The 13,072-nt window shown below is 40.4% G+C and overlaps 1 long non-coding RNA gene across 1 annotated transcript in view; it reads right to left on the bottom strand.

The window, feature by feature from the left end:
- Window positions 1-13,072, bottom strand: part of LOC112543581 (uncharacterized) — a 115,180-nt gene that overhangs the window by 66,498 nt on the left and 35,610 nt on the right. The window lies entirely within an intron of this gene.

Raw genomic sequence — 13,072 nt, 5'->3', positions numbered from 1 at the left:
CTAGGCTTTAAGACACACGTGTCTACATTTTAGTTTCAATTCTGTTTCCAGACCAGAGTCCACTACCTATAAAGTTAGGATGATCCACTTACTCTAAGGCATATCCTGCACAATTCCTATGTCCTTTTATGTGTACAGTTGAACTAACAATCTATTGCCATTTAAACAGTCAGAACAAAACTAACAAAATGCAGTATTCGTAACTATGAACAAGTAATGTAAATGAGCCTTTTATAATCGGGCTTATCACCTATAGAGGGAACAGAAAGTTTCACCCTCTAAGCCTTCTGGTTCTGGTGCTGACATAAACAAATGCTTTTGGCATCACAATCTTAAACAGAAACAGACTCAGCCTATTTTCTGTTTGTACCATACACGTGTTGAAACGAGCATACTATTTTTCTTGCTGCTGAAATACCATCCTATATACAGGTGTACCAGTTTGTTTCATATTTTGCAATATATATCAGTAACAAATCTGTATCTCAAATCCATCAGTAGCCTAGATCCAAATTCCCTCTTACCCGATATCCTCAATATTTATTTCAATTATATTAGACCATCTGATGCAAAGATATTAAATTTTAGCATTTTAGTGTTTTCTAAGTGAAAATTATCAGATTGTTTAATATGATTAGCAGTAAAATATTGTTTTGCAACTTTACTATCTTTAACTTTTCCCCCATCACTCTTTTGGGTTTCATTTACCCATTTCCCAAAGGACAACATCTAATTGCTCTTTGACTGACCTTCTGCCTTGTCCCAACAACTTTGCCCCAGAGGTCATTTTACTAATCCATTATTCTTATAGAGAAAAGAGAGAGCTTCCTAATGTGTAAGCTTCTGTTCCTGTAACTGCTCAATTGATTAAAAGGGAGTGATTCATAGCTAAAGCCCATCTTCTAACATATCCGGTGGCAAAGCTTTTATGAAAACAGCAATTTAAAAACTCAAACACATCGGTATATTAATTTTCAGAACCAGAAAAGGTAACAACTGGGCCTTTACTGGCAAATTAAATCCCATACTATATTGTCACATATTCTCTTCATTGCCAAATGTAGTTTTCTAATGAATGATTAGTCCAACATAAAAATCTGCCTTCAAAACATAATAGGAAGGGAGCAGATGTCTTAAACAGTATGATTGCTGTAGGGAAATAACAACAAAAATGCTGTTATGTTTAATTATTAAAAGTCTATTAAAGTTAAAAAATGTATGGACAAATTTTGTTTGCACTTGCACACTGTAAATCAGGACAGAACTGGTTATTAAGAGTGTTGGCTGACTTTCCTCATTAGGGATCTGATCCAATGCCCACTGAAATCATAGGTAAGACTACTACTGAATTCGAGGGGCATAGGATTAGACTTTACGGTTTAGGTAATTTGAAACTTCAACTGCAGATATTTAAATGATTGTTCTGTTTTCAGAAACTGAAGCTACTAATAAAGAGCCAAATTCAACTCTAAAATACAATTAAATAAATTTGGAGTGATTCCATTCTGAAAGGCATTGTAGAGGAAATGTGCATTGAGGAGAGATTTGGAGGCGAAAACAGAGGTCGTTTGATGCATAAGATTTTTCAAACAAGTGACTCTTTAACTTGGATTTCAAGTAGCAGCCAGTGTCAAAATCGATAGAAGATAATTACAGGAGAAATGCTGGTCCCAGAGAAGTCGATTGCAGAACTCTCAAAGGCTACGTCTACACTGGCCCCTTCTCCGGAAGAGGCATGCTAATTTCAAACTTTGGAATAGGGAAATCCGCGGGGGATTTAAATATCCCCCGCGGGATTTAAATAAACATGTCCGCCGCTTTTTTCCGGCTTGGGGAAAAGCCGGAAAAAAGCGTCTAGACTGGCACGATCCTCCAGAATAAAGCCGGAAAAAAGCGTCTAGACTGGCACGATCCTCTGGAATAAAGCCCTTTTCCGGAGGATCTCTTATTCCTACCTGAAAGTAGGAATAAGAGATCCTCCGGGAAAGGGCTTTATTCCGGAGGATCACGCCAGTCTAGACGCTTTTTTCCGGCTTTTCCCCAAGCCGGAAAAAAACGCGGTGGACATGTTTATTTAAATCCCGCGGAGGATATTTAAATCCCCCGCGGATTTCCCTATTCCAAAGTTTGAAATTAGCATGCCTCTTCCGGAGAAGGGGCCAGTGTAGACGTAGCCTCAGTGACTGCAACAAAGCCAGCATTTCACCCTAAATGATTACGTCTAATTTGGCTGGTAGCTCCACTATAAATAGGAGTAGAATAACACATAAAATAGTTCTTAAAAATAATTTAAAAAGGAATGTTTTATTTTCCTAAAAGTTTATATTGAGGTTCCATTTATAAAGGGTTAATCAATTATTATAAAGTTATAAAGTCCAAGAGGTAAATTGGTTGCTAATAACAGTCTCTTATAAACCCTACTATTGATACATTCAATAGCCACTGATACATATGATGCTCTTTTCTGTGACATGTCTATAACATACTCATTTCATTAACCCTTTGTAAACCATTCATACATAAAGCCTTAATATAAAGTATGACCAAAAAAAAAAAAGCCCCCAAACCCTCCACTGCAACATCAGTGCATTTTATCTGCATTTTATCCTTTGAAACATTTCAAAGGCATATTTTTCTGACAGTAGAGTGCCAGTTTAGTTGCTTTGTGGGAGTTTTTGCTCTAATTTTATTCATTTGTATAATTTTCCCTTTACAAATTAATCACTCACCAAACTATTAAAACAATATTCACAGAAGGACTTTAACATAATGACAAATAACTAAAACAATAATTAAAAACAGTAACCATTCATCAACATTACAAACTAGAAATGCATTTCCTCCAACTAATACATGGGCCACTTCACCCTGGCATAGATAAATCATGAATCAGCCAATGGGTTAGTTAGTGCTGATAGGTTTTACTGAATTAAAAAGCAAAGAGGCTTTCCAAAAGATGCCTTTCCTGAACAAACAGGGATAGTAAGATTTATTTATGCTTGAAATACTGAAGCTTTTGCCTTGAAATAAAGATAAAAGGATGGAAATATATTTGTCCTGATGCCTTAGTGGCAACTAGTCATAGCATGGTATTCCCAATTTTGTAGGATAGGGAAAAGAAGAAAAAGAGCTTTCTGTAATGCGTGGTGTGACATAGTCCACAGAAAAACACCTTCCTATGAACAAGCAGAGAGAGTGGAGAGTAGTGCTAAAGCAAACAATGAAACAAGCTCTTGTATCCTATATATTGACAACATTGTAGGCACAGGGATTAAAATGTTTCATCTGAAATATTCAGTATCTCCCAGAAGGACTAGAGTAGGAGGAGGTAGGAAGCATGAGGTTAAGAATTTAGTGAGATTGGAGAGATAGTCAAAGATGAATAGATTAGATTGTCTGCAACTAATTACTAGGAGGATGTCCCTAAGGTTTCCACAACATCCTATCAGCACTAAAAAACTTTTCTGCAGTTAAGATGTGGAGTAACTGGTGTGATGAATCATTTATATATGTGTGTGTAAGTAATATAGATGCATAGATAGCCTTTCAAAAGGGACAAGTAATTTTGGGTGATCCCATTTTTAGGTATTCTATTTGACATCTTAAAGTTAACTTGATTTTGAATATGTGCTAAGTACCTGCCTTTTGGAAAGTCAAATCTCTTTAAGGTATCATAAATTGGGAACCCAAAACCTGAAGCACCCAAATTACTAGTCACTTTTGAATATCTTGGCCATATAGATACACATATATGAATATGTGTAAATAAATTGCAAATGAGAGAAAAATCTGAGAAAAGAAGAAAAACAATTAAATAAAAAATCTAGTCTGAAAAAAAAATAGTCAAAAATCAAAGATATAAAATGTAATGTAATGTTTTGAATTTCAATAAATGCTGTGGCAGCAGTAGGACTAGGCTTGCCAGTTGCTTTCACCAAAAATGTCCGGTATTTTCTGGGTTTTTTTTACTGGACAGGGGCCAGAAATAACAGATTGTCTGGGTAAAAACCAAATGGCGTACTTGTTTAAGGCTAACATTCTAATACAGCCTTAAGGTTAGAGGTTAGTCAGGGCTATAAAAAGAAATGGTCCTGAGCCACAAATATCAACTGCAAATCCAGAACCAAACTCTCTTAGGGTATGTCTACACTACAGCACTAATTCGAACTAACTTAATTCGAATTATTTAATTCGAACTAAGCTAATTCGAACTAACGCATTTAGACCTAAAAACTAGTTCGAATTAGCATTTTGCTAATTCGAACTAGCATGTCCACACTGAGTGGACCCTGAACCGAGGTTAAGGATGGCCGGAAGTAGTGCTGGCAGGGCATCAGGTTAGGACGTAGAGCGTGGAGCTGCTGTCTCAGGCTAGCGGAGGGCTGTGCTTAAAGGGACACGATCTCCACCCCGGATAGACAGTTCTGAGGGGTTCCCTGCTTGCAAAGCAGTCCTGGCTTGGAGTGCCCTGAGTGCCCACATTTGGCACATCACAGCACTCGGCCATCAGCCCAGCTGCACTTGCCGCAGGCTGCCATCCGGGGGGGTGTCAATTGGGGGGCTGCAGGAGAGCTTCTACCCCGAGGAGCCCGCAGAGCCACCCGAGTCCTCCCCATCGGGGGCTCGTACCCCATTCCTCCCTCACCTCCTTCCACTTATCCCTCCCTAGCCCCCCTTCCTGATGTACAAAATAAAGGACACGTGTGTTCAAAAATAGAAACTCTCTTTATTGAACAAAACTCGGGGAGACTGGGAAAAGGAGGTGGGAGAGGGGAAGAGAGAGGGTGGAAGAGGGGAGGGCAACTAAAATGATCAGGGGTTTGGAACAGGTCCCATATGAAGAGGCTAAAGAGATTGGGACTTTTCAGCTTAGAAAAGAGGAGACGGAGGGGGGATATAATAGAGGTCTATAAAAGCATGAGTGGTGTGGAGAGGGTGCATAAAGAAAAGTGCTTCATTAGTTCCCATAATAGAAGGACTAGAGGACACCAAATGAAATGAATGGGTAGCAGGCTTCAAACTAATAACAGAAAGTTCTTCTTCACAAAGCAAATAGTCAACCTGTGGAACTCCTTGCTGCAGGAGGCTGCGAAGGCTAGAACTAGAACAGAGTTTAAAGAGAAGTTAGATAAATTCATGGAGGTTGGGTCCATGAAGTGCTATTAGCCAGGGGGTAGAAATGGTGTCCCTGGCCTCTGTTTGTGGAAGGCTGGAGATGGATGGCACGAGACAAATGGCTTGGTCATTGTCTTCAGTCCATCCCCTCCAGGGTCCCTAGTGTTGGCCGCTGTTGGCAGACAGGCTACTGGGCTAGATGGACCTTTGGTCTGACCCAGTACGGCCATTCTAAGCTCAGGGCTCAGGGTCGGGGGTCTCACTGGACCACCCTGATTTTCATGCAGACATGCTCCTGGGTGGCCAGGCTGGCATCCTAGATGGCCACTTTCCTGTGCCTAGTGCGGAAGTCGTGGATGAGGTCCACGATCTCTGCACTAGACCAGGTGGGCGCCCGCCTCTTGTGGACCTGGGCAGGCTCCCAGGAGCCGCCAGCTTGGTCCCAGGAAGAGGGGGAGGGCTGGGGGGCAGCGGGTGGCTGGCTCGTGCCGTGCCAGGTGCAGGGTCTGCTGGCTGGGTGCTGGCAGGCTTGCACCTGGCACAGGCACCATAGCCAGACTGTGCCCTTTTAAAGGTTCCGGGGCCGGTAGGGTGGCAGAAGAGTTTCCCTGGTGGTGCCCAGAGTGGCCACCAGGGAAAGCTGGGGAGGGCTAGCCTCCCACTAGTTCGAATTAAGTGTCTACACAGCCCTTAATTCGAACTACTTAATTCGAGCTAGGCGTTAGTCCTCGTAGAATGAGGTTTACCTAGTTCGAATTAAGCGCTCCGCTAGTTCAAATTAAGTTCGAACTAGCGGTTTGTATGTGTAGTGCCTATCAAAGTTAATTCGAACTAACGCCTGTTAGTTCGAATTAACTTTGTAGTGTAGACATACCCTTAGAGATCAAGTGTGTTTTCATTGGAATTTTTGGCAAAATTGAATAGTATCTGAAGTGATAAATTTACAGATTTTTTAAGGATAAGTATCTGATGTTTTTGGATTAATTGGACCACAGTTTGTTTTGTTTCTAACTTGCATTAACACACTATTCAAGTAAATGATGTTACTGTGCCTGCAGAACGGAAGCATGTACCAGAGGAAGCATGGTATTTTTATTACCACTTGTCTTCCCTTGTTACAATAGCCAAGAAAATATAATCACTATCAGCTATATTTATCAAACCGACGTGACCAACTCGATGTGACCAAAGCCCCAACCCTGCAAACACTCTGACCATACAGAGTAGATGAGTAGTACTACTGAGTTCAATAAGAGGGGACTTTTTTTGTGTGCAAAGTTTAGCATATGAATAAGTGTTTGCAGGATTTAGGGCCACATCACAAATAGGAAAACACTCTTTTCATAACAGTCAATTGAAAACAGGAAATAGAAAATAATCTTCACATAAAACTTGTCCCACTTGTGAATTACATGCCACTTCAGATTTTGTTTTCATGGGAATCCGCTGATTTGTCATCTTCTTTGTGCAACTCTTACTTCATCTGAAAGTTTAATTTTGCAAGTACAAAATGCGAGATCTAAGATGATGTATTAAGGCATTTAAGTAATCAGAAAAAAATGCAGTTCAGCCCATGTATTCTTTGAAACTATGTATAAATATTTACAAATTATAGAGTTAAATCCAACTTGTTTTGTAAATGAAATAGATTCTGCTTTTTGATGGGAAACATCAAATTCCAGAGAGCATAGAAGAATGAGGCATGAAACCCTTTTGAAAAGGACTCCCATAAGCTCTTATTAAATCAAGTATAAAGAAGTTTTCAACTTTCCCCATATTTTAGTTGTGAGCACCCACATATCCATGGATTCATGGAAGAATCTTTCGCAGATGAGGGGTTTTATTTTTTACACTTACCAGTTTCTTTGTAAACAATTTAACAAAAAAAATAGTTTGCTAGGGAATGCTTTGAACAAATGAGAGTACATCTGTGGCACAGGCTGTAAAAGTCAACAATTAATTAATTGTTAAGAGCTTTGGTCATCCAAAACTTTGGCTCAGTATTTACTGCATGATTCATGGTTTGTGACCCCTAATTTCCATAGAAGTCAATGTTTGGTTCTCTATTTCAACCTTTCCTCTCCTTATGATTATCACCCATCCCTACACACACCCACACCCAATTGTGGAGAAGCTAAACACAATGGCCATATATAGAAAATGGCCAATCAGCAAACTCCATTGAGCATGATCAATGAATACTGTAGACTGAGATATAGCATTCTCTCAGACTGATTTAAATAACTCCCTGATAGAGGAGCCTAAAAAAAACAAAACAAAAACAAAAAAAAACCAACAACCCAGAAACAAAATGTAAGTCAAAAGAGGAAAATAGAACAAAATAAAGCCAGTAAAAGACTATGTATGGGTTTTAAAGTAGTAGCGTATGTTTAGCCACTCAGTACAGTAAAACTCCAATAGTCTGGCACCCAATTGTCCAGCACTCCTGATAGTCTGGCATCAAAATGGCAAGCGCTCCTGTCGGAACTGGGACTGAACCCGGAACCACTCAGGTCAGCTGCTCTCACTTGGGTTACAGCAGGGAGGAGAAGTGTAACCCATGTGAGGAGAAGTGTAACTCATGGCTCTGGGGAAGGGAGGGGAATTGGGTCACGCACGATGTCCTGGCCAGCTGATTGAAAAGCTGGCTGCTCAGCGCACATGCTCCAGTGCCTGGAGGGAGACATGCGTCTGTACCAGCAGCTCCAAGACCTGAACATAAGGTTGCGGGGGAGGGGGATTGGTTTGGAAGTATGCAGTACCTCCTGATACCCCAGCATATCCGATAATCCAGCACTACCTCGGTTCCAAAGGTGCTGGATTAGCAGAAGTCTACTGTATATATCAATGGTTGCCAGTTGCGGTAATCAGAATTTGTATCAGACGGTCTGTTGCTATGTGATAACTAGCATGTTGAAAAAAATCACATCTCACAAACTTTGAGCCCCATCATGCTCTTTGGATTTCTGAAACCCCAGACCTCTGGGGTGCTCAGTTGCATTTGCAGAAGTAAGATCTACTGCCTTCCTTTGCATGGAGTGTGGATGTCAATTGGTTTTTTTGTTTGGTTGGTTGGGGTTTTTTTGGTTTTGTTTTAACAAAAGCAGGCCAAACTCTGCAATCCATACTCAGGCAAAACTCCCATTGAAGCCTGTGGCAGTTGGGCTTGAATAAGGAATGATAAAGAGCTGAGTATTTTGCAATAATGCATTTAAAATGCATTTTAATTTGCAAGATACCCTTTGCCAAAGGAACTACCTGTGCTTAACAAAAGCCTGTTAAAAGGAACTAATGAAAACCTATAGCAGGCTGCCAAACCCTTAAAGACAAGCTGGTCGCGCCTTTGCTAGCCCTCAGCTTTACTGAGGAGGGCTAATTAACAACTAATTAACAACATAAGGGCTAATCAGTGACTCCCAGCTTGGAGTAATGGGACTTAATTAAAAAGACTGACCTCAATTGTTGGTGGTGAAACTGGGAGGTTAGTATTTCAGTGAAGCTGGGAAGTCAGTAAGGTGGAAGGCCCTGGAGGGAAGAACCAGGGAAATCCTACTCTGGGAAAAGGCTGAGGCTGAGGCTTAGTCAGGTTGAGGGATCCACAGGGAACAGAGGGTGGAGCCCTAAACTAGGGCTTATAAGGAAACAGAAAAGAAGCCCAGGAGAGGCCCAAAGGCTGTTAGTTATATGAGAAGTGCTGCATCAGGGTTCAATTGCTGATCCCTGAGGAAAGCTGTAAGAATCTTTTGGAAAGGGGAATCCTACAGGAAAAGTTCTGCAGAGGCTAGCAGAAGGAGTCGAGAATCAGAGCACCTTAGGGAAGTCTGAGGGGGCAGATGGGCAATTAGTTTGGGAATTTGAGTTGGATCTGTACTTACCCCAGAAAGGGAATGGACTGTTGTGGGAGTTAGACAGAGTGCAGAGTCACTCACAGAAGACCTGCTGAGTGAGTCTGAAGAAGAGGCTAGGTAGGAGTGGTCTTGGTGGCTGAGAGAGTGAGAAACCCAGAATGAGGACATGGGTTTACAAACAACTAGCAATACCGTCCAGTAATTAAAGTTGCTGCTGCTGAAACAAATATAAATCCACAAATAACCCATCTTCTAACAAACAAGAAATAAAACAATGTAGGATAAAGAGGGGGAAAAAAAGGAAACAAAAACATTTTGAGTTTCACTCAGAAAGGTTCCACAGATGTGCACATGCCCATGTAAGATAAGCAGAAATAGCATATCATGGATCTTCAACAAAGAAGCTCTGTTCCCCAATGTTGTTGAGATTGCATGATGACACAGTCAACATTTCCAACCCTGTTGATCTTAACTGTCCTTTATAGGAAATGAGACACCTCCCCAGTGGTGAAAGTAACTTAAAATTTCTTACAGGCACTGTCCTATTGCAACCCAGGTCCCTGCAAGCTCTTTAAATAGCTCCCTGCTGGCTTTTGCTGTAGCTTGGCCAGCACTTGCCGGAGCTGCGCACCAGGGGCATATCTGCTTACTTTCTCCTCTGCATCCTTCCAATAGATCAGTGCTATATTATTTAAGATTATGAATATTCATGAAGTGTGTGTGGGGTAAAATCCAAGGGGGAAGTAGAGCTCAGCCAATCATCTTACTGGTGATACAAAGAAGGGGGAGCATCTCTTGCCAGCTTTCCCCCATTCATGCCTTTGAGGGCCAGATCTTTCATTTTTGGCTCCTATTTGCTTTTTAGAGGCAGCTTGTAGCATGGAGCCCATAATGTAACACAGTAATCTAGCCTACATGTCATAAAGGTATTGTCTAATGATGGACTAGCTGACCTAATAGACCTTTTCCATCTGGAATGTCCACATGTTTATGGTTTACTGGGGTAAAACCCAAATCTGGGGGAAAAGGTTACAGACTCTAATTATTTTCAGAGATGGAAAAATCATTCTTAACCACTGCTGAGAAATGCTCTTCCATGTTCTGCTCACAATCAAAATCAATTTCCAGGCTGCAAACTTTACCCTGCCTGCCAAACAGATAGGGCCTCCTTTGAACAGACAAGATAGTCTGCTACGTGCTTCCTTGAAATAACGTAGTAATGATTTCAGGAGACATCACTTAGGATTTCTGGTTTCAAAAATTAGTTACTTTAAAAATAAAATTTTGGCTGCAACTTGGAAGATCAGATTCCCTTTGATGATCTTTTGAGAAATAATTGTTGGAGCTTCTTGGTATTGAAGGAAAGACCACATCTTGTTTGCTTCATCAGAAGTAAACAAAGACAGTCAAGAAGCTCTATCTGTCCTGGTGCATGTTTCCTGTATTTGCTTACTGTAGGACACAGAAAAAGTCACTTTAAAATAAAAATGCCTGCTTGCTGTTGCAAAGATCATCTGTAAAGAGAGGACTATGGTGAGGAGAACTCTGACCTGTAAACCTGCGACAACAAAAATGCCAACTTTTCAGAGAGTTATTTTTGAAGTCTAAATAAACCTTGACAGATTCTCCTTAAACTTCTATTCCAGTGCTTAATTTCCAATTTGGGGACTATTGCCTCCAAAAGACGATGAAACTATTTCCATTTTCCTTCTGTTCCTTGCTATATTCATTTGACCTACCAGACAGAATGAAAAATCTCAGTTAGACTCAATGTTATTAATTGAGTAGTATTTCACATTGCTCTCTCTGTTCTCCTCTGCTCCCTTTGTGTCTCAACATTTCTTCCTTGTCATGCTGGCTCATTCTTTTTCACAGGCTATGTGGCAAAGCTTGAATTATACGGTTACATTTTTCTTTTTAATCCAACTGTTGCCTCCCTCAACACAACTATGGCAGTAAGTGGGAATAATGACAGCACTTTCCGAGGGGAAATCGTGCCTGGGCATACGAGGGGTTGGCAATGGAAATGCATGGAGGTCCATGAGGAAGGTATTCTCATTCTCCAAGACATTGCAGTAGTTCCCACATTGACTATGTCTCATCTCCCTCCAGCCTCTGAAAGATTATAGAGGACCTGATTCTTTTCTTCCTTTGTGTCATCTAACCACATATACACTCTATATACAACTGAACCAAATGGCACTCAAATCAAAGTCTTCATTTCATTCACTTCAAAGGGGTTTTGGATCAAACAATATCAGTGCAGTTCTGGACTCTGTGGTTATGTCTACACAGAAGCATTATTTCAGAATAACTGACGTTATTCCAAAATAACAGTCCGGGTCGACACACAAGCAGTTATTTCAACATAATGTCAAAATAATGTCAACCTGGAGGACTACTTATTCCAACTCCTATAACCCTCAATGTATGAGGAGTAAGGGAAGTTGGGGGAAAGTGCTCTATCTTGAAATAACTGCTGTGTAGACAGCACCAAAAGTCCAAATAAGTTGTTTTGACTTAAGCTACGCAATTAGCGTAGCTCAAGTTGTGTGGCTTTTTTCGAGTTTAGCCTTGATATGTAGATGTGTCCTGTGTGTACACCCTCTGTGAGATTCTGGTTATGCTGTTATCTGCTTTTCTGTTGTGCATCTGTTCTGTTAGGGGAGGGAAAGAAGCAGAGGAACAGAAGCTGGCAACATTTTCATTTTAATAAATATATGTGAAACAACCCTACAGCTTCCTGCAGAGTTAGCAAGTTCAAACAAGTCCAGTCAGAACACAGGAATCAAAACAATAAAATCTAACCTTATTTTCTCCATTTTGATTAAGAAACCCTAGATTAGGCAGAATATTTTCCTTGGAATAATGCAAAATCAAAATTGCTAGTAGCTCATTGCTCTGTCAAGAATGACAGTGAACTGAACTGGGTGACCATCATAGGTGGGTTGTGGTAACACTTGAGATGTTCACTAACCGCATCAAAATTTTAGTTGCTAAATAGGGTGCCCTTCCTCCCCCTCAGCCCAGACCTGTCTCTCTGCATCACCCTCCCTGCAACTCTACTGTAGTATCAGTTGCCTCTGGTGACAAGACAGTGTATCTGTCATAGGACCACCATGCTTCGTCCCTGTGGCAAAATTTGGACCTTTGTTGAAATAAACTATTTGCTTTTTAATGGTTCAGAAAAAATACAGATGGATTTTAAGGATTCTATGGAAAGAAGAAAATAATGGTCAGTTGATTCTTTCCATATACACACGCACCTCGCATGTGCATGTAAAATGGGGAAAGCGAACAAAAAACAGAGAGAGAAAGATTTCTAATATCAGACCCTGTAAACCTAATCTTGCATGGCGTTATAGGGCTTCTGCTAGATGTGGTGCTTCTATAACTCATTTGGTTTTCAGTGATCTTTCAGTATGCTCATCCCTTTATAGGGAGGAAATTGTTTATAAAGGCATTGATTCAGGTGATCCTTTGTCATACTTTTAGTGTAAAATTAATGCTCTGTTCCTAGATACAAGAGCCAAATTCACATTACTTGTGATACATTTGAGAGAGCTGGCAATGATAAAAACTACATCTTTGAGATGTTTAAACTACACTGAATTCACCATCAGCATACATACTATAAGAAAAATCATGCATTGGAAGGAGGATAGACAGATGGCCAAACAAAGTTTCTTTCTCCATCTTGTAACTTTCTCAATACAGCTCACTCAAAGTATACATGGTGGGCATGTCCTATGCATTAAGTGTAATTGCCGTTTTATTTTATAAAATGAACTATGTACTGTATATGGAAGTTATGCAATCTGAAACAAAGGCTCCCATACACTCTGAATTCAAAACAATGTTCAATCCTTTACATCAACAGGTCTGGCTGGAGCACTTCTCGAATTAGTTAACACTGCAACCAGTTTCAAATATAAGTCAATGGGAATTCTGTAGAAATGATACAAATTGGTTTTGTCAGCCTGATATTTGAATCTGAGAAGAATGGAAGAAGTCTTCCTAGGAAAAGGAAGATCCTGGCACACATGCTACAGCATATTATTTTGCTTAATGAAAAGGAAACAAGGATGTGACAAAGTACTGTAAACAAT

This window comes from Pelodiscus sinensis, chromosome 3, assembly GCF_049634645.1.
Source record: "Pelodiscus sinensis isolate JC-2024 chromosome 3, ASM4963464v1, whole genome shotgun sequence".
Taxonomy (NCBI): domain Eukaryota; kingdom Metazoa; phylum Chordata; order Testudines; family Trionychidae; genus Pelodiscus; species Pelodiscus sinensis.
This window is presented reverse-complemented; position numbering and strand designations above follow the sequence as displayed.